General features: G+C 42.3%; 1 protein-coding gene and 1 long non-coding RNA gene across 2 annotated transcripts in view; one reads left to right on the top strand and one right to left on the bottom strand.

Moving 5' to 3' along the window:
- Positions 1 to 7984: 7984 nt before the first annotated feature.
- Positions 7985 to 23552, bottom strand: LOC113618944 (uncharacterized). The gene is made up of 2 exons (XR_003432215.1): positions 22918 to 23552; positions 7985 to 8326 (listed from the first exon to the last, which is right to left on the bottom strand). It is a non-coding gene; the product is annotated as an uncharacterized LOC113618944 (long non-coding RNA).
- A 5-nt stretch (positions 23553 to 23557) lies between these two features.
- Positions 23558 to 27764, top strand: part of HS3ST1 (heparan sulfate-glucosamine 3-sulfotransferase 1) — a 30485-nt gene continuing 26278 nt past the window's right edge. Inside the window, exon 1 of the mRNA XM_027103351.1 lies at positions 23558 to 24180. The gene's annotated coding sequence lies outside the window, so the exon portion shown is untranslated. The remainder of the gene's footprint in view (positions 24181 to 27764) is intronic.

Consider the following 27764-nt stretch of genomic DNA (forward strand, 5'->3'; position numbering starts at 1 on the left):
TTCTATTGTATGGATACACCAGTGTTCGTTCATCCATTCATTAGTTAAAGGACATTTGGGTTGTTTCCAGGCTTTGATGATTACCAGTGAAACTGCTATAATCATTTACATACATGTTTTTGTATAACATAAGTTTTCACTTCCTTGAATAAATACCTGGGAGTTGAATTGCTGAATCACATGGTGAGTGTGTGTTTAACTTTATAAGAAACGGCCAAACTGTTTTCCAAAGTGACTAGACCCTTTTGCATTCCCTCTAGCAATGCATGAGGGTACAAGTCAATCTACAACCTTACCAACACTTAGTAGTGTCAGATATTAGTATTAGTAGTAGCACTATTATTATTATAGCAATTCTAATAGGCATGTAGTGGCATCTCATTGTGGTTTTAATTTGCATTTTCCTTGTGACAAATGATGTTGAGCATCTATTCATGTGCTTACTTGCCATGGTAAATTGTCTTCAGTGAAGTGTATACACAAACCTTTTGCCTGATTTTAAATGAGTTGTTTTCTCATTCCTGAGTTCAATAATTATGTTTAAGCTTACAATTTTTTGTTCACCAAGAAAAATCCAAATACGCAAGATTATTATAAATAGAATTTGAATCAATGGTAACAACAGACACCTAGATTTTAAGAAGTCTACATATTTAGTTATAGAACAGTACTTCTCAAAGTTTAGTGTACAAATGAATCATCTGAACATCTTGTTAAAAATGTAGATTCTGACTCAGTAGGTCTGGAAAGGAGCCTGAGAATCTGTGTTTCTAATAAGCTCCCAGGTGCCGCTGGTGCCTATGTCAAATTTGAACTAACAAGAGTCTAAAAGATCCTGGTTAAGTTCCCTTTTCTACCCCAGAGCTGACCAACACTCATCATGTAATCAAATCTTCCTTTTCTTTTAGAAGAAAAACATGGAATTAATAAATACCTTAAGATAATTGTATCTCTTCCACGGGTCATAACACATATTGCTAGACCTTGATGGTTATGTCACAGAGTCACCGTAACAAATGTTTGTCCAAAATTATCTTATCCTGTTTTATATTTTGAAATTTTGCTACTAGAGAACAAAGAGGGATCCCCTGCACTGAAGTCATTCCAATGAAGAAATAGTTACATTTGTACCTTATTGGAATCAATTATTTTTTGACCCCAAAATACTTTGAAATAGTTTCTGATTGAAGTAAAAACTTTCTGTGTTTTTCCCCCCATTACAGTGATGTGGGAGTGGGTGAGTCGTATCCAGATATCCTAGGATGTTATTTAAAAATCCTCAGAAACACAGGCTTTTTTTTTTTTTTTACATTTAGATGGCACCTACAGGAATTATTGTAGGTACTATCTAAATGTTATTTAATATTGCATTGGATATAAAATAAAATGATAGTAGAAAAACCCTTTTATGTCCAAGTCTCTTTGAGGCCTGGAATTCCTGTTTCATTTCTTGGTTTAAGAGAATCAGAATCCTACTAGCTAGCCCAGAGAAGAAAATCATCTACAATTTTGGCAAATGCAAATACTTGTTTATAAAGGGATTGTGTAAACTTTAGAGGGTAACCAAGATGAGCCACTGAGATTCAGGAAAAAACTATTAGAACTTCTATTTTCATTCATTTGCAAATTTAAAAGAATAAGAAAATCACATTTGATCAGTGTTGACTGTATCAGTCAACACATTGAACTTCATTTCATCTCCATGTCATAGAATGGAAGATAAAGAATTCCATTTTGGACATAAGTTTGAAATATCTGAGAGAGATTTGCGTGGAGATGTCAGGTAAGCAGTTAGACCAGCAATCACAAGAGAAGACCTGTTGGAGTCACAAACCAACAAGGTGTCAGAACAGAGAGGGAAGTGAATGGGATCCCTTCAGTAACAAAAGAAGGTGTAAATAGGAGGTAATTCTAACATTTAGAGCTTAAGCAGAAGAGGAAAAACAATCAAAGAAAATTGAGGAAGCAAAAGAGTAAAGAGTGTGGAGAGAAGCAAGCTTGTTCCCAGGAGAAAATAATGTTTCAGAAAGTAGTTGACAGAGTGTCAAGAAAGATTGATTAACCATATTAAATGTTGCTGGCGGGTTTAGTAAAATGAGGGCAGAACATGACTACAGGATTTGGTTCCAGGGATGATTGGTGATCTCAGCAAGAGGGTGGCCATCTCAAAAGATCCCAATGCAAAGTGGAAGCACACAGGATCCATGCCCAAGGAAGGACACTTTCTTGCCGCTGTAAACAGAAGTCAACTTTATTTTGGTGTAAAGAAATACATGCATGTTCTGACTGAAATTAGGGGGAATTAAAGAAATGCAAGAGGTGACCAAAAAAACATGTTTTAAATTAATCACTGATAATCCTATCATCTAAAGGCGAACCCTGTAATAATGTTGTGTCCAACTCCTCTGTTTTCTCAGTTGGTATGTTTTGTTCCTTTAATTTGCTCCACATAATTGTGATTAGGTTTTATGCACTGCTTTTTTCACTTCACTTTTTAACAAACAAACTTTAAATGGTTTGTCAGCATAGTATACCATAAAGTATGTACATCATATAGATACTCATCCCATTTAGATTGTTTCCAATTTGAAAGCTGTTACAAATAATGCTAAAATGAGCATGTTTCTGTATAAGACTTCTCCCCAATTATTTTGTAATTAAAAAAAATTGTTTTTAAATAAGGAAATTTCTAAGTTAAATGTTAATATGATAAACTCTAAAGACCTATTTTTTTTTAACTGTAAAAAAATTTTTTTGAAATATAGTTGAGTTACAGTGTTACATTAGTTTCAGGTATACAGAAAGTGACTCAGTTATACATATATGCATATATATATATATATATATATGTATACATATATACATTCTTTTTTTACATTCTCTTCCGTTATAGGTTATTACAAGATATTGAGTATAGTTCCTTGTTGGTTATCTATAACTTTATAGTAAAAAATTCAAACATACAACAAATTTGAAAGAATTTTACAGTAAACACCCATATACCCAAACCTAGATTCTACTATTAGGTACTTGCTAAGGACCTCTTTTTAAAATGAATATTAGCATGCTATGGAATGACAGAAAGGACCCCAGATCGACCCATAAACAAGATAAATAAACTCTTGGCAGTTTTAATTCAGCAATTTCCATGAACACAATTTCTAATTTCTTTTCTCATAATTCAGAATATTACTTTTCTACCTTTACCTCCAAGAATACAGAACTTGTCTAATACTGAGTGGTAGGACATTGCTGCCAGTAAAAGGAGAGGGAGGTGGGTCGGGGGAGAGAGAGAAACAGGAAGGGAAAGGAAGGGAAGGGAAGGGAAGGCCATTTGCTACCTTTAATTTCAAGAAAGCAGTTGAAGTTGTTTAAGTTATATTTTTCTCTAAATATCTGCATTGTCAAAAGCTGGAGCATCCACATAGTAGACACTTATCAGAAGTTTTAGCTTCTGGGACAACCAGCCTCCTCTTCCTACCATCCCCAGTCTCCCATTTGGGAAACTCCTCTTAGCTGGAGTCCTGGTGAGAAACACCAACCCCTCACTAGAGAAGAAGAAGCAATACAATTCTTCTCTCCCTGTCTTGGGTCAGCAAGAAGCTGGCTCGTGAGTTGGGCTCTGCAAGTTGGCAATCAATTCCAGGGTTTGGATCTTGAGAGAATGATGCAATAATGTGGGAACAGAGGTCATTTTCATCACTGTGGTGCCCTAAGAGGGCCAGCCCATGCTTCTACAATGACCTTTGCTGCAGTCTTTGATGGTCAGCTCTCCCTGGTGATTACCTGTTTCTACATCTACTCTTTCTCCTCTTGTTGTTTCTATGAGCCCTGAAAACCCTTCAATAATCACCCGTTTCAATTAAATTGCTACAAGTCAGTCTTTGGTGCTTGTAAAGATGTCTCCGTCAGAGACCAGTGGGCAGGGCCAGGCTGCATTTAGGATTTTGGACTTTAGAGCTACTAATGGATAAAAATTCTTTCAGCACAGCACTCATTCTCCAGGGATGATGGAGACCTCCCTGAAAACTAGTGACAATCAGAACAAAAGGACACACAGGAGTGAATGTTCCTGGATGGTAAGGAGCAGAAAGAAGGCTGCTCAGAGTGGCTGACACCCCGGGAGCAAGGACCTTCTCATCTTCCCATCACACAGAGGCTCAGGACACCAGGGAAGTAAAGACAAGGGACACAGAGGCTGCAAGTATACCTGTCTGGGAAATCCAGGGACAAATGAGGACGCCAGGAGAGACATTTCCTGCAGCCTGTGTAGACTCCAGTGCTGTGTTTTGTCCACTTTGTGGAGCCAGAAAGAATGAAAAATTGATAATAATCTGTTCTTCTGACAGCTCCTGACCCCTCAATGCTCATCTCCAACATGTCAGGTGGGAAAAGTCCACCCAGCCTATAGCCACCACGCCCACCTTCAAGAAGAGTTTCCTAAACTTCATGGGTAAGATTCACCTGCAACTCCGGTTAAAAATGTAGCTTCCCAGGTGCTGCCCCCAGAGATCATGATTCAGAAGGTCGGGGTAAAAGCTGAGAATGATTTTTTACCATGTTCTGCCATAGGATTCTTGTCATCATGGAAGTTTGGGAAACACCACTGTAAAGTCTCTTACCTGATAAAGGTATAACATAGACGCCTAGGAGGGATTTCCCTGGCCATCTGCAGTATCATCACAGAAAAAAGGTGGTTTGAAGGCCAAGAATAGTGGTTCTTGATATTGTACATACCAGCATCTCCTGGAGGGCTTGTGACAATATAGATTGCTGATTCTACTCCCAGAGTTTCTGACTCAGAAGGTCTTGATTGGGGTCTGAGAATTTGTATTTCTAACAAGTTCTCAGGTGATGCTGAAGCTGCTGGTCCTGGACCACATTTTGAGAATGACTGACCTAGAAGGAACACAATGTCCGCAGGTGTTCATGTTGGATGTCAGGCCATGGTAATTATCACTCACCTATTCTCCCAGAGGAAACCCCTCCCCCAATCGATGAACTATTAGAAAAGGACAGGAGATCCTCAATCCAGAATTACATAACCTGAGGCACCAGAGGCCAAGATTCCCCATCCCGCACAATATATCAGACAATAAAATCTAGAATCCCGATTGTGGTCATCAAGTAGACTCAGAGATGCAACCCAAATCCTAACCTTCCTGAAACTGAATAAAGTAGGAGGTTGGAGGGATATGGATGCCTGTACAGAGGCAATGTTTCTACAGTACAGCCTTGGGAGACCCATGGCAGAGTCAAAGCAAGGAAACTGATACAAAAACACCTGGGCCTTGGGACACATCCCTAGTGCGTCAGGGAGAAGACAGCTGAGAGGAAGGGGAGGGCATGCTGGGGTGGGGACTGGACACAGCTGAAAGAACCAGGCCGAAGCTCCCAGAATGACTCTGCCATACACTGGTGGGATGCCACCATGTGTAGAGCTGGACCATGGAACCCAGTGCATACAATCTACCTTTGGAGGGCTTTGTAAATGCCAGACAATGCAATGTTCTAAGAACTTTTCATGAAACAAACTCCCTTAAGACACACTAATCCCAGTGAACAGGTACTATTAACATGGCCCTTTACTGATTAAGAAAATAGGGCACAGAAAAGCCAAGGATATTGGTGGAAGTCACAAGATGAGCGCTCACTGGAGCCACATATCCAATCCAGGCCATGTGACTTCAGTGACTCTAGGCTCAACCTCAATGTGCTGCTACTTCTCCTTAACAGAAGATGTATTTTGTGATTATCTGCCACCTTTACGTTTATATTTTAGCCACTTTGGGTGGGGGTTAGAGGAGGGGGATATAAAATAAAAAAGATACTTTCCCTTCTTTGAGAAAGATTACCCTCTGGTAGGATGGACAGACATACTTACAGCTAGCAAGGCAGCTACATCCAGTTAAAGGCTGTGGGGATGCAGAAGACAGTATTGAGGGAGTAAATGGTAAATCTTGAAGACTTGGTGATAGAGGAGGCCTTTAATCTAGGCCTTAAATGTATTATAAGCCGGAAAAAAAAAAAGTCCTTGCAAGGTGGGTACTTAAGAGAGAATATCTTGGAGAAAGAAGCACGTGATTCTGAGGCCCTGACCTCATTTTTCAGATTCTCCTTTGCTTTTCATCCCTTTCTGGTTCCCACTATCACCATCCCGCTGGCCTTAGAGGATAGCAATCTTCAAATATTCTGGACCAGACAGAAAAGACCTTTCTATTAACTCCCCACTGTACAGCTGAGGCCAGGCTGGAATTAAAAATAATGGAAATCAATAAGCCTTTTACTAAATGCTCAGGAGCAGAAACAAGGAAATAAACAGTCTTAATAATATCACAACTTTGTCTAAGAGGGCTTCTCCTTCCACACTGGATCCCTGAGGAAAGGGCATCATGCCTGATGCCTTCTCTTCTTAGACCCTAGTCTCCCTTGAGATAGTGGATATCTATTTTCATCCCCACCTGTTATCTGGACTCCTCAAAGTCTAGACAGGAGATGGAGAATAGTCTTCCCTGGATCTGGTGCCTGTCCTTTCAGGTCTGGCCTTGTATGTTCTAACTCACCTCTCCTCTGAGTAATTAGAAGTGATTGACCTTCTCCTCTGGACTTTCATTTCTTTATGGGCTTTTAAAGAACACCATGGCTACCTTGTCTGAAATCAAGTCTGGACACTGCCATGAATCAACTGCATAAATTTGATCCAGGCATTTGACCTTTCTGAGGTTCTGTTTTTCTGTTGGAAAAATTAAGGGTTGGACTGAGTGGTTAGCTCTGTTCCATTTCTGATCTCTCTATTATTCTAAGGTTGTCCATGGACATGACTCAAGTTGCTCGTAGCATATGTTTTTCCTCAGCAGTAATACATTAAGGGAAATTGTCTGAACCTGAAATGTCAAGTCTATGAGGAGGCCCTGTGTCCCTAAGCTCAAAGACTGCTTTGCTTTTAAAGAACAAGGTTGGGTGAGTAGAACCTGGGCTCTTGGATTCTCTATCTCTATATCCATAGTATTTAAAGTACATTAGGTCTAAAGAAATCCAGGAGCCCTTTCTATCTCTGGTAAGCTCAATTGCATGTAAAAACAGCATGGCTGATATAAACACTAAGGCCCATTCATCAGCTTCTCTCTCAGGCTGCAGCATCCAGTCTCTGAGATAACAAGTTGGATTCAAGCACTTTCCCAGGAACTACAAGCCACGGCTGGGTCATACCAATGGGCCATCAGCATGTATATACAAATGACTCTTAGCCAGCCATTGGTACTCACAAGTTCCTTTTTATATGTGAAGATATACACAGAATTTTTAATATGATGATGATAATGATCAGGTTTATGCTCAAAGAGGAAAAGAACCCCAGTGGAAATAACAAAATGGCTTGAGGTGACCCCACTGACATCAGCAATATCTAAGATTGTATTGAAGGTCATACTACTGCCTGGAGGATTTTCACCATTAAGTGGTCTAGAACATTAGATGCTTCTCCTTTGGTGGGAGGAGGTCTGCGAGAACCAGACCAGGAAGACATAGATATAACAGAACCAAGATGGAGATTCCTCTCAATAAAAGTACAGGAGGCATCAAAACTAGGAACCCTGCTTCAGTGGAGAATCAAAGTTAAGAGACCAGAGAGCAGGAAGAAAACATTCAGACTCAGGTACAGTACCAAGGAATCCAAAGGTAGTAAAAGAGAAGAGTAGACCATTGAATGAGATGAAAGAGCAGAAGGTTCTTTGGACAAATACTAGAAAAAAATCTCTATTATCTGAGGTTGGATATTAAGGTGGCCTTTTAACATCCTGGTGGTATGGTACATGGGGCTCATCAAAGATTCTGTAAGTCAATCAACCTACCAAAAAAATGACAATGGGTGTGTGTTTTCTGGGCTTCGTGATATCCTTGGCTTCCAGCTGAATTTGGTTTCTATCACCTAAGTTCACGGTATATTAGTTACGTATCCCTGAGTAACAATTTACAAGAAACGTAGCACCTTAAAACAACACACATTTATTATATCACAGTTTCTGTGGATCAAGAGTCCAGGCTTTATTTTGTTAGGTTCTCCATTTCAGAGTCTCATTTGAAAGCTGCAATGGAGGTGCTGGCCAGGGCTGCAGTCTCACTTCAAGTTTTGACTGGGGAAAGATCCTCTTCCAGGGCCACATGACTGTTGGCAGCATCCATTTCTTACAAGCTGTAGGACAGAAGACCTCAGTTTCTAACTAACTGTCAGTTAGAAACTGCTATTCTCAGTTCCTTACTATGTGGCTTCCTCCACAGGGCAGCTCACAACATTCATGGCTTCTTCACAGCCAGTGGGGAGAGTCTCCTAGAAAGATAATATTACAATCTCATGTAATATAACAGTGTACATGCAGTCACTTACATCCCATCACCTTTGCCAAATTCTAGTGGTTTGAAGCAAATTAGAGGATGCACTTGCACTCAAGCAGAGGGAATTATGCAAAGGTGTGGCTACTAGGAGGTGGGGATCACGGGAGCCACTTTGAGTCTGTCACACATAAGTAGAGCTGCTTGTTGGTGCTGGCTCTCAATATTCTTCCATTCTCCTTGAGAAATTCAGCGAAGACACCATAGGCTTGGCAATGAACTGCCTCACATAGTTAAGTACAGACTGCTGGACCAGACAATGGGGCTCTCTAATCATTCCACAGTTGATGGGACAAGGTTGTTTCTCCTCTCTCTTGGCTAATAGCTGAGTTTCCATTCCCAGAAATCAAAACTTTCCTTTTCCCAAGTAGACAGAAACCACAAACTAAATGAAATGAGGTAAAGAATTTAACAAGGAAAAGTATTTGGGTCCCCTAAACCTACCTCACAAGTTGGGGCAGAACTTGGTCATAAAGACTCGTGAATAAGGCTTAAGGGATTTGATTGACTCAATATGAGTCAGCAGTGTGATGTGGCTGCCAAGAATAGCAAAGGCTGTGTTACATGCAGTGTAATTAGTCCAGATGGAGGATTACCCGAGAGGAGATGACCTTTTCTCACTTTGTGCTACTCTGACCACACACAGAGGCTGGTGCTGATTCCAGATCTCACGTTCTAGAGGGCACATGGGGACATCCCTGAACCTGGAAAGGAGAGCCCCCAGGAGGTTGAGGAGTTGGAAAGCATGGAAGATAACAAAACAAAAGGAACAATCTCCCGAACGGAGAATAGCACTGTTTTCAAACACTAGAGGTCTGTCTTATGGACGAGGTATCAGGTGGTTTTATGTGAGCCCAGGGGAGAGAACTGATACACTTAGTGGAAGTCCTAGAGAATCAGAGTTCTGCTCACGGTGAGAAACATTTTCCAAAAGGCATAGCTGCCATAGAAGAGGGTAGATGCTTATTGCTGGAGATCTTCATCAAGTCGTTCAGTTATTCAACAAACTTTTATTGGTTCCTACTGATGGATAAGCACCAAACTATGCAGATACCCAACAAAGAAGATGCATTCCCTGTCTTCAAGGAACGTACCTTGAATAAGACAAGTCAATAAACAGTTTCAATGACAGGAAGTAACCAATAACCTCCAAGCCTCAGACATTCAGTTCTTGCTCATGTCCCATGTAGGAGGCCACAGCTCGGCTCCTGGGGTTCCATCTGCCTGCTCATTCTAGAACCAGAATGAAGGAACTTGGGATAGGGGAAGAACAAGAGTGTTGGTGGAAACTTGTGACGCCTTTGAAAGTTTCCCCTCAGAGGAGACTAATCTGCTCACATCCCATTGGCTGAAGCATGTCACATGCTCAATGCCAATGTCCATGGACAAAATAGTACAGTCTTGCCACAGGGGGCCCTGTAAGACACAGCAACAGGCAAGTATGTATAACCCTATACAGGAAGGTGGGAGCAAATATCAGGAATAACCACACAGTTTACTATAGTACCCTCACAGTCATTCTATGGAAGTTGAGAGAACAAGATTTTGTGGGAGACGTAACCCTTTGAAGGGACTTCAAGGATGGAGAAGACTGTTTTCTTGACAGTCTTGGGCCAATCACTCTCCCTTTCCAAAAATCACTCTATATTCACACATGTACTTACTATATAGGATAATACATTTTAGTGTGAATGTTTATAACTTAGTTAACTCTGGTCTAAGTGGGATGGTTTTCTTGCCTAGGGAGAGAAGTGAAAAAATAAACACTTTCCACTCGGGAAAGAAACCTCCAGAAATTTAAATGAGGTAAATGAAATTTAACAGCTGAGAGAAATTACAACTACGAAGAACTAGGTTAATCCAGGAATGAAAGGGAGTGAATCAAGAAAAAAATATAAGAAGCTGAATTTAATTAAGGGACCTAGAAGGAAGATATTAGTAGCTGTTCTCCGTGAGGAATAATAAATGAAAGATTGTCATTTTTGGTTGTAAAGGCCTAAATTATGGTCCCCTGCACACTTCCCTCCTCAAAAAATAATTTATTTAAACTATCTGTGAAAATTTCACAAATGGAAGGAGCCAAGGCAGGCTGATTATAGTCTGTTGATTTGTTTGTTTATAAGAAATTCTATTGCCATGGCCCCTGGGAGCAATAGAGTGGAAAAGAAAAAAATATCCCTTTTTTCCTAAGTGTGGCTTGTGAACAAAGGGAAGAGGCCGGGATGGGCACTTAGCCCAAAATACTTCATTGCTCACATTGCATGTCCTTTAATTTTTAATACATTTAATTCCTGTGTTCGGGGAGTTTTTCTTTTTTTTTTTTACCCTCCTGGTGCAAAATCATTTTGTTAAAACTTTTGGAATCAACATGCCAAATGCCAACTGCACCATACAGTGGCTGTGAGATAAATGCTTCTTCAGTAATTTTCAATTAAAAAGCTACCTTGTTCTCTTCAGAGGAAAAAACAGTGCTTCTTCAGTAATTTTCAATTAAAAAGCTACCTTGTTCTCTTCAGAGGAAAAACACAATTTTAATATTTTTAAAATAGTGTGGTGATGATAATAAAATCACAACCAGCATTTTCCTCTAAAGCTACCACTGGGGCCCTGGGTGGGCCCAATTAGGGGTAACTATGGTGAGTTTCAATCTTTCTGGATGTGTAAAGTTGCTGTTGGCAAGACAATGTCTGGTGAATGGAAGTTAGAAGCTTCTTTGGAGTTCTGTGTCCACAACTTGCTAGCCATGGGAACCTGGCTGATAACAATAGGAAACACTTAGGGGGGCACTTACTGTGTGCCACATACGGTTCTAAGTGTTTACATGCATTAACTCGTATAATCCTTGTGACAGCATCATGTGAAGCAGGTATTATTATTATTACCATTTTGTAGACAAGGAAACAGAGGCATAGTAACTTGCCCCAAACATATAAAGATCTTCTACAAATCAATAACAAAAAGACAAAAACACAACAGAAAAATGGGCAAAAGACATAAATAGGCACTTCATAAAAGAGGGACAAATTAAGGGTATGGTATTAACAGATATAAACTATTATATATAAAATAGATAAGCAACAGGATTATGTTGTACAGCACCGGGAATCACACCCATTTTCATATAATAACCTGTAATCAAGTATAAGTTGCAAAAATCTGAATCCGAATCACTATGCTGTACACCTGAAACTAATATAATACTGAAAATCAACTATACTTTAATTTTTTTAAAAAAGTGAAAGTTGATATTCAATGTTATCACCACCACCCCCAAAGAAAACCAAACAAACAAACAGTAGTTATGTCAGGGAATGGAGGTGTTAACCTTACTGTGATAATCATTTTGCAATATATACATATATGAAATTATCATGTTGTACACCTTAAACTTATTTATGCTATATGTGAATAATATCTCAGTAAAACTGGGGGGGGAAAGAGGATATCCAAATAGCCACTAAACATAGAAAAAAAGCTGCTCAACTTCATTGGCAATCACAAAAGTCCAAATTAAAGCCAAAATGGCACAGCATTACATACTCAGTAGAGTTCCTGACAGTAAACAGACTGGTGCTACCAAGTGCTGGAGAAGAAGCAGAGCCATGGAAACTCACACACTATGGGTGGGGACTGAGTCAGCACACATTCTCTGGAAAACAGTTTGGTATTAACCACTCAGTTGGACTTTTGCAAGTCCTGTGATGTAGCAATCCCACTCCCAAGTGTAGAACAACATAAATGTTTGCACTTGTGCACCAAAAACACATGCACCAGGATATTCACAGATGTGTGATTTGGGAAAGTCCTAAACTGGAAACAACCTGAATGCCATCCACAGTAGGACTAAGAACATTCCGCTACTCACACGATATAATACGATTCAGCAGTAACGATGAACTTCATCTCCAAGCAATGGTGTAGATGAATTGCATAAATGATGTTGAAAGAAAGGACTGAGACACAGAAGAATACTGGATGATGGTATGTAAATAACATTCCAGTTTGCAAATTTAATCTCTAATTAAAAAGTCAGGAGAGTGGGTGCTTTGGGGAAGGAGGGAGGGTGGTGCAAAGAGGAAGAGGCATGCGAGCCTTGCGGAGGTAAACAAGACCTATCCCTACGTCTTGAACCCAGTTCTTCATTCCTGGTTCATGAATTGGGTGAAAGTGAGTTTGTTTGACTACTTACCCTTCTTCAGACTTCCATGTATCATCAGACAATATTTGTTCATTTTCTATATGACGTGAATGTTGAAGTATTACACACTAATTTGATTTTTTTAAAGCAAAGACCTGGCCCCTGTTCGTGCCTGTTCCTAAGAAATTAGAAATCCAAATATACAATAAATGTTATGCTAAATAAAGTTAAAACTAAACAACTTTAAATGCTACAGGCTTAGAAATACCCTAGTAGGACAAACTGGCAATTTCAATTTCATTTTTCATTTCAGCTATTATCTACCCAGTCTTAATCCAGGAATTGCCTTTGGGTAGTGGTGCTATTGTTTTGTTTTGTTTTTTCCTCTAATTTTCTGTGATTTTCCAAATTAGCTATAATGAACAAGTATTACTTTATAATCAAACAAATGCAAAAGTAAACTTTAAAATTTAGCTGAACCCTTAATACTGAGATGCGGAAGTTTAAAAGTAGCATGTAGTCCTTATTCATGTATCACTTGGGGCCTGTAAATGCTTCTTTCTCCTCTGACGTTTTCAGTAAATTCAGTGGAGAATTTTGCCATTTGAAACTCTTCTATAGAAACCAAGCCCATGATTCCTGGATGTGGCCCAGATCCCACCTCTTTGTGAGGCTTTCCATTCTCTGACTAGTCATTTGGAAGCAGGACCCTTGATGGTCAAGCAGGACCCTTGATGGTCAAGTTAAAATGATCTTTTTCTTTGAGTACATCAAACATTTTGAGGATTAGTTCACATGCATAGAACACAGTAGTATCGATCTCTTGAATGATTTACTAATTAAGTACCTCAAAATTTGATTCAATGGTTTTGGCTTTCTTTATTCTTATTATAACATGTAATTACAAAGGTACTGTGAAAAATTACAGGAAAAAAAATGTTATAATACATCACTTAAGGGCGCCATTTCAAAGATTGTAAGAAATAACATACTGTATTTCACTGACTTTAAGGTTTTTTTTTACATTTTAATATTTGTGAAATTGGGATTATCCCACAGTTGATGGCATCTTGCCATTGTGGTCAGCCAAGCAGTGTCATGAGGCTGATGTCGCTGCCTGCTTGTTGGTGGACTTGCTTGCTGCTGCAGTCAGTTTTGAAACTTGTCATGATCCCTGCCTCCTGAACTTCATATTTCCAGTAGCCTCATCCCCTACAGTATAGGCTAGACCTAGCTACTTATTTATAACAAATGGCTCGTGACAAATGTGACAGGATGTCTCTTCTGAGGTTAGGTTATAAAAAGATTCTGCCTTCCATCTGGGGTGTGCTTTTTGCTAACTCAGATGAAGCCCACTGCCCTATGGGGAGGCCATACAGCAGGGAACTGAGGGAAACCTCAGAATGGCCAGCAAGGAACCAGGTCCTCAGTTCAATGACCTGTGGGGAACTAAATCCTGCCAACAGCCAAGTGAGTGAGCTTAGAAGCAGATCCTCCAACTCTGAGCCTAGGCATGACTGCAGCTCAGACAGACACCTTGATTAGAACCTGAGCTACTCTGAGCCAGAGGACCCAGCTTAGCCATCCTGACCCACAGAAACCAATAGAAAAATGTGTGTTGTGTTAAGGCACTAGCATTAGGGTTAATTTGTTACACAGCAATATATAGCTGATACACCCAACTGCCATCACTTCATGTTATTATTATTTGAAGTACATGTGGTGAGTATAATTGTTTTAAAATGTCTTTTAGAAATACACTAAGAATTTTCATTGGAATGAAGTAAGTCAGAAAGAAAAAAACAAATATTGTATATTAACGTATATATGTAGAATCTGAAAAAAAATGGTATATACGATCTGATTTACAAAGCAGAAATAGAGACACAGACATAGAGAACAAATGCATGGATACCAAGGGGGAAGGGGGGGTGGAATGAATTGGGAGATTGGGATTGACATATATACACTATTGATACCATGTATAAAATAGATAACTAACGAGAACCTACTGTATAGCTCAGGGAAGTCTACTCAATGCTCTGTGATGACCTAAATGGGAAGGAAATCCAAACAAGGGGGGATATATGTATATGTATAGCTAATTCACCTTGCTGTACAGTAGAAACTATGCAACATTGTAAAGCAACTGTACTCCAATAAATTTTTTTTAAAAGATAGTATATATGCAAAGAGAACAGAAACAGGGCACTGTGGTATAAATGTGACTTCACAAAGTCAATGTCCGTATTTGTAGTAATGACCAGGAATTCTCTATTCTCTTGCAAACCAACAACAAAGTGTTTATGGAACTGTGTTCATTTTTTAGGGCTGCCGTAACTCAGCACCACACACTGGATGGCTTAAACAACAGAAACTTATTTCCTCGCAGTTCTAGAAGGTAGAAGTCCAAGATCAAGGTGTTGGAAGAGTTGGTTCCTCCTAAGGGTCTCTCTCCTTGGCTTGTAGATGACCATCTTCTCCCTGTGACCTTGTATGGTTGTCCCTCTGTGCATTTCTGTGGCCTAGTCTCCTCTTCATATAAATATACTAGTCAGATTAGGGTTCACTCTAATGACCTCATTTTCTCTTAATTCCCTCTGTAGAGACCTGATCTCCAAATACAGTCAACTTCTAAAGTCCTGGCAGTTAGGACATCAACATATGGATTTGAGAGTCAGGGTACACAACTCAACTCATAACATAAGATCATATGTTCACAGGTTCTGGGTGTTAGGATGTGGACATCTTAGGAGGCCATTATTCTGCATATATCAAGGGTGGATGATGAAAGAGAGTTTCCTTTATGCTTCAACATGCCACATGTGTGAGTGGAGTACAGCTAGCAAACTTAGAAAGATGTTCTCTGCAAAAGAAACACCTCCCATTCTCGCTTATTCAGAAGATAATGGCCCAGTTTGATTTCCCATGGGGTTGGGGTCTCTTCCTTTTGCTCTGTTCCACCCCTTCTGTGTCACTTGCCTTTCAAGTGAATGAAAGTCCACTCAGGAAGCAACATCAGCTCTGGTTAATGGCACTACTTGAAATCAGTGACAAAAGGAATATTCCTTGTATTCAGTAAAACCAAAATATATGTGCCACACAGTCAGTGGCTGTTAGCTGCATCATCTTACCTAAATCTCAAAATATTGTCTTCTAAGTACCATTGTGTTTATCTTATAGAAGAAAAACTGAGGTTCAGAGGGAAAATGTGAATAGACTTGAAAGGCAGAGAATCATACTTAGCTTTGTCTGACTCCCAAGCTTTTCTCTTTGAGAACTCTCCTTCCCTTCACTGCTATGATTTTCAAGCAGCAATGACCTCTGGAGCAGACGTTGTCAGTTCACAAGAACTGTTCCCTTAAAGGGTCTGTAATCCAGAGGCATTTAGGGTGCTTAAGAAAGTAGATGGGTTTTGTTGTACTTTTTTTAAGAAAGGCGGGACCATCTGATTTAATTCCCTTTTATAATAATGTGCTTGCATTCAGTGTGTACTGTATGCTTTACATGCAATATGAAGAGAAGGGGGCCATTTTTATTTTCACCATTTTAGAGAAGAAGAAACCGAGGCTAAATAACTTGGGTGAAGTCACAGAGCTCATTCTGCAGAGCTGGGATCTGAACCCCAGCAATCTGGTTCTGGAACCTGCCCTCCTGGGGTTTGCAATATCTCCTGAATGTTTACTTTGGAGGAGTTCACTTCATGTTCTCTTTCTAAGTATGAGTAGGGCCTAAAAGGCATAGACTATGAGCCCAATAGACATACAATAACCCCAGGAAATGACCTTGGCCATGGTAACAATTAGAGAACAGGGCAGTACATAATGAGTGCTAACTGTGGGCAAGGGATAAGTGAATTAGGACCAGGAAAGAAAGAGGGTTAATCAGTTGGGAGATTTTAAATCTACCTCCATAAGTGGCACCCCTCTTCCGTGCCTCTGCAATAAACACCAAGACAGATGAAAGCTAAATAAGTTCTTCACTACTGAGGGAAGTTATGCTGGAGAACGTACCACATGAGAGCCAAAAGGGCTGCTAGCTGAACCCCAGAACTGGGTACACTTACGTAGGGAGGAAGAGACAGCCCCAGGCCAGAAAAGACCTCTCTCCAACAGGGGAGGACCCCAGAGAAGCAGCAGAGGAGTCGAGCAGGTTGGATGCTTTCTGCAGGCATCCTGCTCCCATGAGGAAGAAGGGCAGAGCTGATGAAGCATCTGAAGTTATTCTTCTTTGCAATCTGCTCACAAATCAGTCCATCCATTTCCCTAGACAGGTAGTGTCCCCACCAACCAGAACAGCTTCCAGGAAGAAATAAATTCAGAAAGGCAGGCTGTCTCCAAATAAAGAGCAAGAGCTGGCAAGCGCATTTAATCCTCCAAAGGATGTACTGACACCTTCCTGATTTTCAGCTCTAAGACGACAGCAGGTGCTGTCTCCACTTCACCCTGTATCTCCAGGGCCCACCCCTGTGCCTGGCAGAGAGTAAGAGCTAGAAAACTACCTGATGCTGGAATAAATGAACTAGTGACCATAAGACACTAGAGCTGAGATCTGAAGCACCACATGAAATCAAGGGCCCCAATGTGAGATAAAGTTTGCAGCAAATACATCTCCATAACAGCTACTATATTAAAGGGCTGATTGTATGTGGGGTGAGAAAAACAATTACACTGAGAACTGAGCTTTTAAGTCTAGAGTGAGTTTACTGAATGCAATTACAGTATGAATATTGGATGTAAATACCTTATGGATAATTCCTAGAATGTAAGTACATTTTCTAGGCATGAAGAGAACCCTAGATCTCTTCTTCTACATTTGGAGACAGGACATAAAATCCACTGGACTCTTCTTTCTGCTTTTTTAAAGTGCATACATGCAGGTAAGAGAGGAAAGAAAAAGAAAAAAAGAGAGAGAGAGGAAAGAGAGAATTACATCATGAGACAGGAAAAAAACATAGAAGGACTTGATGTTCACCTGGCCCTAAATCCAGCATTGCTAGTTGTATGCCCTTTAAGAACGTACTTAACTTCTATATGTCCATGTGCAAAATGGGAATAAAAGGAGAATGTATTCGAATCTCCTAGCATAACGCATATCAATAAATGTCATGATTTTTATTTACCTCTACATACCTCCTCCTTATTTCCCATGTTGTCTAATATATTTTCCTAACTTTGTACAAGTTAACCATTTTTTTTAACATGGAATTCAAGCATGGTTTGATCAGGGCTCTGTCTTAATTCTTCTCTGATCCACTTGTTTTTACATCTTCTGTGTACCAGAGGTCAGATTTTGTTTCCCTGCTGAGGTCTCTCATGGTCACAGGACAGCTACAAAAAGGAATTGAGGTATCATACTTGCAGGTTAGTCATTTTTACATTTTATAATAAATATTGTTACTAATATATTGAGATGTCAGCTTGATCATTTTAAATACAAAATGTTTGTTTTTCATTTAGAGCTAAGTTGTCTGAGCTTCAAAGTGTTCTTTGAAATACATATTGCTACCATAAAGGAGAAAAAATATATAAATATAGCTAGCTCTTCTGAGTGTCACTGCAAACTCTTTATAAGAAAAGTATAGCAAAAGTCAGAAAGAGAACTTGAGCATCTTTCAAGACTCTTCTCATAGCTCTGGCTCTATTTTAAATATAGAATCAAAACAAGGCTTAGAAGTGAGAAGGCAGCCCTGCCGGTTTTCACGGACAATAGGCCACATTCTGGAGGACTTCAGCGGGGACTCGGAGAGGAGAGAGCTGCTAGAAATATCATGTGCTGCTTGAAGCTGAGAGTTCAGGGTAGGAATGTAAGGGTGTGAGAATCACAGCCCAAATGTTCCTTTGACCTTCCTAGTATACAGAGAACAGGAGCACATGAGAATCGTCAGACTGAATTGTAATTTTTCTGTTCTGCTCATCTGTGAGCCCCTTCGGGTAAGGGATTACATTTTATTCTTCTCTATAAATCTCAGCCTAGGTACGTACCACGGGGCTGCTATATAGGATGTACCCAGTAAATGTTTCCACTGAACTGATAGGGCTGAAGAGAGAGGAAAAGGTCCTTTTTTTTTTTTCCTGGAGAGTTTGAACCTCGCAGGATCCTTGAATAAGACCTAAAAGAGAGAATCAGCAAGACCTGCTCATCAAAGCATCAGTCAGCTTTGGTCCGAGCAAACCTGAAATCAAAGAGAGTGCCAAAATTTCCCATCGCCCTGAAGGCTTTCCAGCACTCAGCAGGGTCTAATAATTTGAACAAGGGGACCACTTTGGACCTGCAATATTGCAATTTTTGCAGCACTGATGTGTGTAATTTGGGGCAAAGTTTGACACAGGATCAGAAATAAAAGCAGTATGCTGTCTAGAGCTGTTTACCCAACACAACAAATGGACTATAAGGTATGAGTATGAAATTGGGTTTATCATACATTCTTCACCAGAATCAATTAAGCATTCATCCCTTGCAATATCACCATCTACACATGGCCAAGCTCTCCATTAGAAGTCATGAGAGCCCAGGGTACTTTCAGTGCTTCTCAAAAAAGTTTTAATTTCTTTTAAAATCAGAAGAAATAACAAGCTTTATATCTCAGAAAATATTTAAATAAATAAGAATAATATACTCTTCTTTACACCAATGTAGTCATGCAATATAATTTTAATTTTTAATTAATTAAGTAATTCATTTTGGTGAAGGATAGGTCCTATAAAGGCAAAAGTTAGAACTAAACCCTGTAACCACATGTGCCAAGAATACATCTGGTATCGGGAAGGGGATGAAAGTTCTGTTTTCAGAAAAACATCCAATAATCTATTAATCACAGAGGCGTGAAACGTTTTCAAGGACATATAGATAAAGTTGGGAGTTGGTCGGGCTGTTGGGGGAGGCATGGGATGGGTGTGCTGATTGGAAGGAACCACAATCCTACATGTTTTCTGGATATGACCCTCATTTTCTCTCTCACAAGCCGTCTGCTCCAGCTAATTAGCAAGTCAAAAGATATAGAAACAATTCTAGACCTCAGCACAATCAAATTAGAGGAGTTATTTGAGGATACCATTTCCACACAGTGTAATCATACTCTCTTTGTTTTGGTCAAATGAGTGAAAATTATCTTTCAAACCCAACTCCCTCTCCTCTACCCAACCAGCTCTGTGGATGGTGGCATTTCATATCTGCTTTTATCAGTTTTACATGTGATCTTTCCTATGAAGACAGGAACGCACAATCTACAATTAAACAATACCCATCAAACTTTCTATACAGCAAGGACCTTTTAAAAAATACATTAGGGGCTTCCCTGGTGGCACAGTGGTTTACAGTCCGCCTGCCGACGCAGGGGACACGGGTTCGTGCCCCCGTCCGGGAAGACCCCACATGCCGCGGAGCGGCTGGGCCCGTGAGCCATGGCCGCTGAGCCTGCGCGTCCGGAGCCTGTGCTCCGCAACGGGAGAGGCCACAGCAGTGAGAGGCCCGTGTACCGCAAAAAAAACCCCCCAAAACATTGACTTTTAAGATGATTCAGCACTGAGAGCCATTAGAGCTCTATCTAAATCAAGACTTGAAAAGTTTATTAAAATTGGATTTTTAACCTGATCCCAATTTCCTCTGCTTATAAAGAATCCCACTGGACTCCTTAATATTCATGCTATTAACCTGAAAGAGTCAAATGGCCATTAAGGGAGGAAAGGCTGAGGCTGCGCAGGGTAGCCTTACAGATAAAATCAGGTTGAGCCCAGGCAGGTAGAGTGACCGTGAGTCCTGGAGGTGCTCCAAGGAAGCAAGCTCTCTCTTTCTCTCTCTCTCCAACTCCCCTTCTCCTGACCTCTCTCTTCCATCACATATTTGGGGGAAAGTAAACAAACGAAAATACCAAAAACAAACATAAGCAAACTATTCAAGTACAGAGAGCATGGGCTAGGAGTCTAAGTTTTACTGGAAGGGTAGCTGCCTTGGATAAATCACTTCCTCCTCTGGTGCCCTCATTACTCCCACTCACTCATGTCATGACTTTAAACTTCTGTGCCTTTTTTTTTTTTTTTGTAAAATGTGGACATCATGGTTTCCAAGAAGATCGATGAAAGAACAAATGGTGAGGTTCATATCATTCACTTTGTACAGAACCTGGCACAAAAGCCTTGGATGAGTCTCAGCTGGGGGTATTCCTGATTCTTGATCCAACACACAGGCCAGTTACTTCCACTTCCATTTCTTTCCTGCAGCCTTTATCTTCTGCAGGACACAGTATGAAACTTAACTGATGCCAGTGAGTCCTGGTAAAAATGGGTTCTGTCAGTCTTGTTTCTCCTTGAGATAAGATTTTCTGCTCCCTTAGGGCAGTGGCGATGTCTTACTTTTCCATCTCTTCCTGAGTACCTGGCATAGTAGTAAACACATACCTACTGGGTGCTCTATAAAGACTTTGGTACCTTAGAATATGAGCAGCTGAGAGATCACCTACTAACACCCTCTCATTTTCTAGTTGATGACACTGAGTAAGAAGGTCTTAGGCCACCCATCTGAGAGTGACACCCACTTTTCTAGTTGACTGTTACTGTGTCTCCTATGTCCATCCATTCTTACACTGATAGCTTTGAAATGGAAAAACGGAACCACATCTGACCTAAACCCTGACTCCTTCAGGGAAGTTCAGTTTACAATCTGTTTTGAGAGTATACTATGTTTCAGACACCATGCAAGGTTCTGGAAGAGATAACTAAATTGTACTCCCCATGTTCAAAGCACTTCTAATCTAGTGGGGAAGACAGATCTCTAAGCAGATATTTTCAGTACAGTGTTTGTGTTGTTATAGCAGAGCTGAGTTCTGGTGATACATAAACACTTGGATAGAAAACCTAACTCAGGCCCAGAAGAGGTCAGGGAAGGTTGTTCAGGAGAAATGACAAATGTTTTGGCAAAGACAACAATGCTGAATAACAAAATAACCAATTAACTCTTTCTTAGTTATCTAAGCACAAGAATACTCACCATCGATCAGCGAATGTTGGCTAAAATCAAAAATTGAAAGAAGCTAAAATTCCAGTCCTTAAGCTCTTGCCAGTTGCCAGATCTGCCTTGAGTCACTTGGTACAAGTGAAGCTTGTAACAGAGACTCAAGGCTGGGGCCTGAGGTTCTAGTTCCTTTTTTGGACTTGTAGTGGGGAACTAAGCAGATCAGTTCACCCGACTTTGGCTCCCAGGGTGCAAATGGAATCACTGCCAGCCTCCCTTCACATCTTACAAATGAGTTGTGAAATTCGGACTATGGGCACAAAATCACTTTGAACTCTTAAGGAAAAGTAATCATGCCAACTTAGTACATCAAAGCCGCTCCCTATTTCGAAGAACTCATGGTCTGTGCAGGGCTTAGCCTCTGGTAGGAGCTTAAGGACACCAGTAATTGGCAAGGGTATATCTTAAACTACCACTTGACCCACACAGCCTCATATGTGATTTTACACGGCTTCATAGAATAGAGGGAAAAAGCACTTCTTTTAAAGCTAATGTAAATTTGAACGTTAAGGCTTTTCAAAGTGGGGCTTTCAACTGACTGCTTTTTCCAGTTTTACTGAGAAATAATTGACATACATCATTGTATAAGTTTGACATACATCACTGTGTAAGTTGAAGGCACACAGCCTGATGGTTTGATTTACATATATTGTGAAATGATTACGACAATAGGTTCAGCTAACATCCATTTTCTCATATACACACGATAAAAAGTAAGGAAAGAAGAAACAAATGAAAGAAAAAATTCACTTTGTGATAAGAACTCTTAGGATTTACTCTATTCGCAACTTTCCTATGTGCCATACAGCAGTGTTAATTAACTATGGTCATTATGTTGTACATTATACCTCTGGTACTTATTTATCTTATAACTGGAAGTTTGTACTTTTTGACCACCTTCCTCCAATCTCAGCCCCTAACCACAAGTCTGATTAAAGTGACTTTTTAAAACATATACATATATTTTTTTCTTTTTTCTTTTCCTCTTTTTTTTTTTTCAACCTAAAATAGGCATGTCAAAATTAGTCTGGCTCAAAGAAGTAACCAGGGTCATTAAAACCCCTAAAAGCTTATTTTCCAAAATAAGACTTGGCCTTGGCCTCCCAGATGCTACTAGCTTTATTAGACAGCAAGATAATGTTGGTCATTATCTTGTTTTCTATTGTAAAAGGGCACTGGGTAACAGTACGTGAGAAAGGGGTCAATTTCCTACAGCATTAATTACTTAGATGGGAGAGTATTTTTAATCTAAGCAAAGTTAATGAAAGATTTTTTTAAACTTAAAGGACAAATTCGAATTCTTCCAAGTATTTATCTTCCAATATTTAAGATATGGAAGAGCTGCTGAAATTTCATATAAAATAAATTACTTTGACGCTCACCTGGCATTTTTCTTTTTTTCTTTCCTTCTTTTTTCTCTTTTTCTTTTTCTTTCTTTTTTTTTTTTACGTGTTTGCTGATCTGCCTTTGAGGGTGACTTACTTTGGCTCGGCTAGGCAGGAAGCCCAGCTTCCCCAAGGAGATTCCAACTCCAGGCCCCTGGAAACCTTAAATCTGAAATTGAACTGAAGGCCGGTCTAGTTCTCACACAAAACTTCCCAGCCACAGGAACGCGGGGTAGGGGGCAGGGAGACCTGCTTAATTTCAGAGCTGACATTTGCAATCCTGGTGCACTAGCAAAGGCAGAGCTGAACGCTCTGCGCTCCCCTGGTGAACCGGCATCGGCTCGCGGACGCGAAACCGAAGCTGGAGGGCGTGTTCATGGCGACACGGAGCGCTTGGGAGCCGGCTGCTCGCGCTGATCCCGGCCCGGGGTGCCCAGCCACTGGCGTCCCGGTTGGGCTGCGGTGTGTGAGGATGGCTCACCCTACTTCCTGGGCGGCGCGGGGAGCACCGACGCCTAAAGAGGGCACCTGCCGGGAAGGAAACCGGCCGTGCTGACGCACGTGGGAGGAGTGCAGGTATCGGGGACCTTGCAAGGCTGGAAAGTGGAGGAAGAGATGGGCTCGGGGTTCGGACCTACCTTTCCCTAGCAAGAGTGACGGAGTAGACAGGACTTCCCAGGTTTGCAGCGACGGCAGAGTCACCCAACCCACAACAGACCCCTTCCTCCCGGTAGCGCTGGTCCCCTCCCCAACCCCCCAGCCTCCCGGGACTAAAACCCGAGGAACTGCCGTGTCAGGTGGGCGGGACTGACTCTTTCAATACCTATCGGCGGGAGTCCTCAGCCCAGCCCCGCCGCCGCGAGCGCTAAGTAGCTAGCCGGTCACCGAGCGTACCCGACTCGGGGCAGCACCGGCGCGGGCCGGGCAGCAGTGGGCGCTCGCGATCCTCCTCTGCCCAACGCGCTCTCCCTCAGCGCCCGCCTCCTCCGTCCCCTCCTCCCTCTCCTGCCCCTCCTCCTGCCCCTCCCCTCCTCGGGTCTGATAACCTAGCCTCGCGCCTGCAAAGTCCCCGGCTCGCGGGCAGCCACGAACCTCCGCCACTGCCTGGTCTCAGTGGGTGCCTGTGCCCGTGCCTCACCCGCCTGCCCAGGTCGTCTCGAGGCTCGCTCCGCCGGCCGCCGGTGCTCCACGGCGCTGCCCATGGCCAAGCCCGAGAGCCGACTTCGGGCGCCAGACCTGCTGGAAGGTGGCGCGGCTCAGGTGAGTGACGAGCGCGCGAGGCGAGGGCCGTCAGTCTGGGGAGTGGCAAGACGAGGGGCCGTCGAGGTGCCCTGACCTGGCAGCCCGGACTTAGGGCAAGAGCAGAGCCCAAGGTGAGTTGAGGCTGGAGCAAGTGGAGTGTACATTGGGGGAAAAAGGAAGGAGAGGCCAGAGGTTTTCCCATCCTCCTAACCTCCTGACTTGGTCCCTCAGCTGTGCAAGTCTTCAAGGACTGGTTTTTACAGGCAGGTATCCGGGTTTCTGATTTGGTGAATTGGATTCTTTTTTTTCCCTTACCCCCTAGCAGAGTCAGGAGGTTCGCTCCTGCCCGAGGCTTCTCTCTAGGACCGACCGTGAGGGATAGCAGGAGCTCAAAGCGCAGCGGAGCCCGGGTACCACTCTGGCTGAGAACTCGGGGCGCGGATACAGTCAGCAAAAAGTCAGTCTGTTGAGGGAGCATCCAGGGTGGGGAAACCTTGGTCTGGTTTGCTTTTGGAGCGGAGCAGAGATGGGGCATTTCCCGAGGGGCGGGGATGCTCGGGAGGAGAGAGATCGAGGCGACAGACAGTAAGTACCCTTTTCCCCTAATGCCAATTATGCACGGTTCTGATTTTTCGTGTTACTTTCTACTCTTTTTTTTTTTTTCCCTGCATCTGTTTCTATTTCGAGCACCTTGGGTGGTGACGGCAGATGAAGGTGAGGGGAGGAGGGGCGCCAACCTGCGGTGGGAACGCGTAGAACCCGGCTCAGAACCAGGGGCACACTCACGGAGCCTGGTGTCTCCAGGTGCGCCGTCCGAGCCAGGCGGCCGACTGCGCGCTGCTCACCCTTCTGGCCCCTGCCTGTGCCGGGAGCCGGAGGGCCGCTTCCTGAGCTGGCAAAAAAAATGGGATGGAGAAGCGAGCGGGGGCAAGAGCTGGGATGCATGGTGCGGGGTGTGAGGTGTGCTCTGCTCCGCGGACGTTTGCCGGCTCTGTGAGTCTTCCGTCTCATGCCCTCCGCCGGGCGGGAGTCCACGCTTCCTCGCACTCCCGGGCCCCTCTCTCGGGAGGGGATTTTATCCCTCTTCCTCCGCCCTCCACTTTGCAGGACCAGTTGTATCCGTTCCTTGTCTTGCGCGAGTCTCGCTCCTCCCCACAGCGTTGTCCGCCGGCTATTTTTATCCACTACTTGTACAGAGATGCTTTTGAGGGGATTCTAGGGAGGCGACTCCAAATCTACTGCCTTCTCGCTGCGCTCCCCGAAGCGGTCCCCTGCTAGCAGGGAGCAGCCAAGGGATGAGGATGGAGTGCGCCCACTTCTCCTTCTGCAGCCTGAGCTCTCGAAGCCCCGGCACCACCGGCTCGGCTGCTCCGCCCGCCGCTTGCTGCGGGAGCCGATCCCCGGAGAGTTCCTTAGGGCCTGGGCGCAGGTGCTTGACCGACTTTCGTGGCCACAGCCCTTTTACACGCAGGATCCTTTGGGTCCTACACAGGCGTTCTCGCCTTGCCTCAAAATCTTACCTTATTTTGTTGAAATGTAATTACCAACTTCCACTCAAGTGTTAATTTCAGGAATTTCATGTTTAAAAAAAAGGAAGGGGAGATAACCCAACTTCTGCCTCTCTGCATTTCTAAATGGGTTTCTAAAACGCAACGCCCCTCCTTTGGCGTTCGGAATTACTGTTGCCTTTTGCTTTCTCAGTAACGATTGGGTGCGATTCGAATAAGCGTGACCCAGTGAAATCTCAGGAGATGGACGCTTCTGCTACAAATCCCCGCGTTACTCTTTGTGTTTCCAGTGCTTAGATTTTTTTCTTTTTTCCCTCCCATAGGATTGCACAAATAATATTGAAATGGACCATTGTGTTACATAAGGTTTCTCCAGCGCTAGGCAGGGAAAGATCAGCTTCCCAAGGAGCTTTTCAGGGCTTCAGTGGGTCCTTTCTAACTCTTTCAGCCGAGTTTGACTGGGATCAGCAACTTCGTGACTAAGCACTCTTAAGTCGAAGCAGTTAATTACGGAGGTAACATCCAGTGAAGATCCCTTATGGAGGCATCTTGAGCGGTGTTTCCCGGCTAGAGATCCAGGCTGAAGCTGCGGGCTGTTCAGGGCACCGTAGCTTTAAGATGGGAAATTCTTTGCTTGGGAAACTGGTGAGAAAGTGCTACCTTGAACTTGCAAAGGGCATCAGGAAAAACCCATGGTTCTCAGCTGTGTTGTGCTTTGTGTGAAATTTCAAGTCCTCCACTTTGTAGATTTTCAGGAACCCTTGGACTCCACAATATAATTGGGGATGCACTTTTGTTGTGAAAAGAAGAAATCCTCTTACTGGAAAAGTCTGGAGTGCTCCTTGAAGGGAAACACAAAGTGGAAGCTTTTCTTATCTTGAACTAAAATTTGATGGCGAATAGAAAGGGGCTAGGGAGGTGGACTGGCTGATGTAAAATTGCTTGATGGGTAAACAGTGCCTTTCCCAGAACAGGGCATCTACCCAGGGTGACCCATACCCACAGGGAGTACAGAGTCATTTTCTCTCTATTGAGGACAGTTTGGAGAGAGGGACAGTAAAAGGTAGTGATGTCCTGATGGAACTGAGCCTGTATTCAGGGTCACAGCTGAGAATCCAGGTTCCAGGGCATGCTTCTAAGCCAGGGTCCTTGTGTGAGAGAGAGTCTTGGAGGAGTAAAGGCCTGTGTAAAGGAATAGAGGCAACTTTGGGGAGTAGCAACTTTCTAACTGCTCTGTGGGAAATGCAGTAACTTTCCAGCTGGTGTTGGAAAAGATCTGGGTTTTTCCCCATCACTTTGATGTAAGTATCTTCCTTCAACCTCACTAATGACCCAGTGCTTCTTAGCAAGGCCAACATTTTCCAGTGGGGAATGGCAAGAGTGCTAGCTGAATTTGGAGCCAGCTTCTTGCCCTAGGACCCTAAGCAAATTATTTTTTAATCTCTGAGCCTCAGATTTTACCTCTGCAAAATAGAGACTGAAAGATTAAAAGTGAGAAATGTATGTGAAGAGCATTTGGGCAGTTCTCAAACACGGGTGAAAAATGTACAAGGTTACTTAATATGCTTTTCCTGCCAATTTCATTTGGTCTATTTTAATGCTAAATTTTATTATAGTTTGTGAATGTCTGTGTGAATTACATATGCTAAACTTTAAATGAGGGAGAGGATTCCATATAATGGACCAGTATCTTCTTGTGATTATGCCACCTGAAATTCACCAGCATCAGGGCTCCTGGCTTTTGAGAACTATTAGTTTCTTGTTTGTAGAACCAGAGTTAAATTTCTGAGTGTTTTTTGGTTTTTTTAGCTTAATGCATTTCATATGTCTTCAGGAAATATATGTTTCAGGAAGGGCCCTTATATTGATTAACCAAAAAAGGAGGAACTTGCAGATGAGTGTATCAGTTTCAGGAGATGACCTGGGTTTCCCTTGTCTACCTCTGTCATCAACATAAAGTGTCTCTCTATTGCATTTTGGTGTTCAAAAGTTGTCCTCAGGACCTAGCTAAGTGGCTAATACATGCTCGATAAGTTTTTTGTTGTTGTTTTTTTTTGCGGTATGTAGGCCTCTCACTGTTGTGGCCTCCCCCGT

This window comes from Aethalodelphis obliquidens, unplaced genomic scaffold (assembly GCF_003676395.1).
Source record: "Aethalodelphis obliquidens isolate GAN/ISIS:26980383/991018 unplaced genomic scaffold, ASM367639v1 scaffold6, whole genome shotgun sequence".
Classification (NCBI taxonomy): Eukaryota; Metazoa; Chordata; class Mammalia; order Artiodactyla; family Delphinidae; genus Aethalodelphis; species Aethalodelphis obliquidens.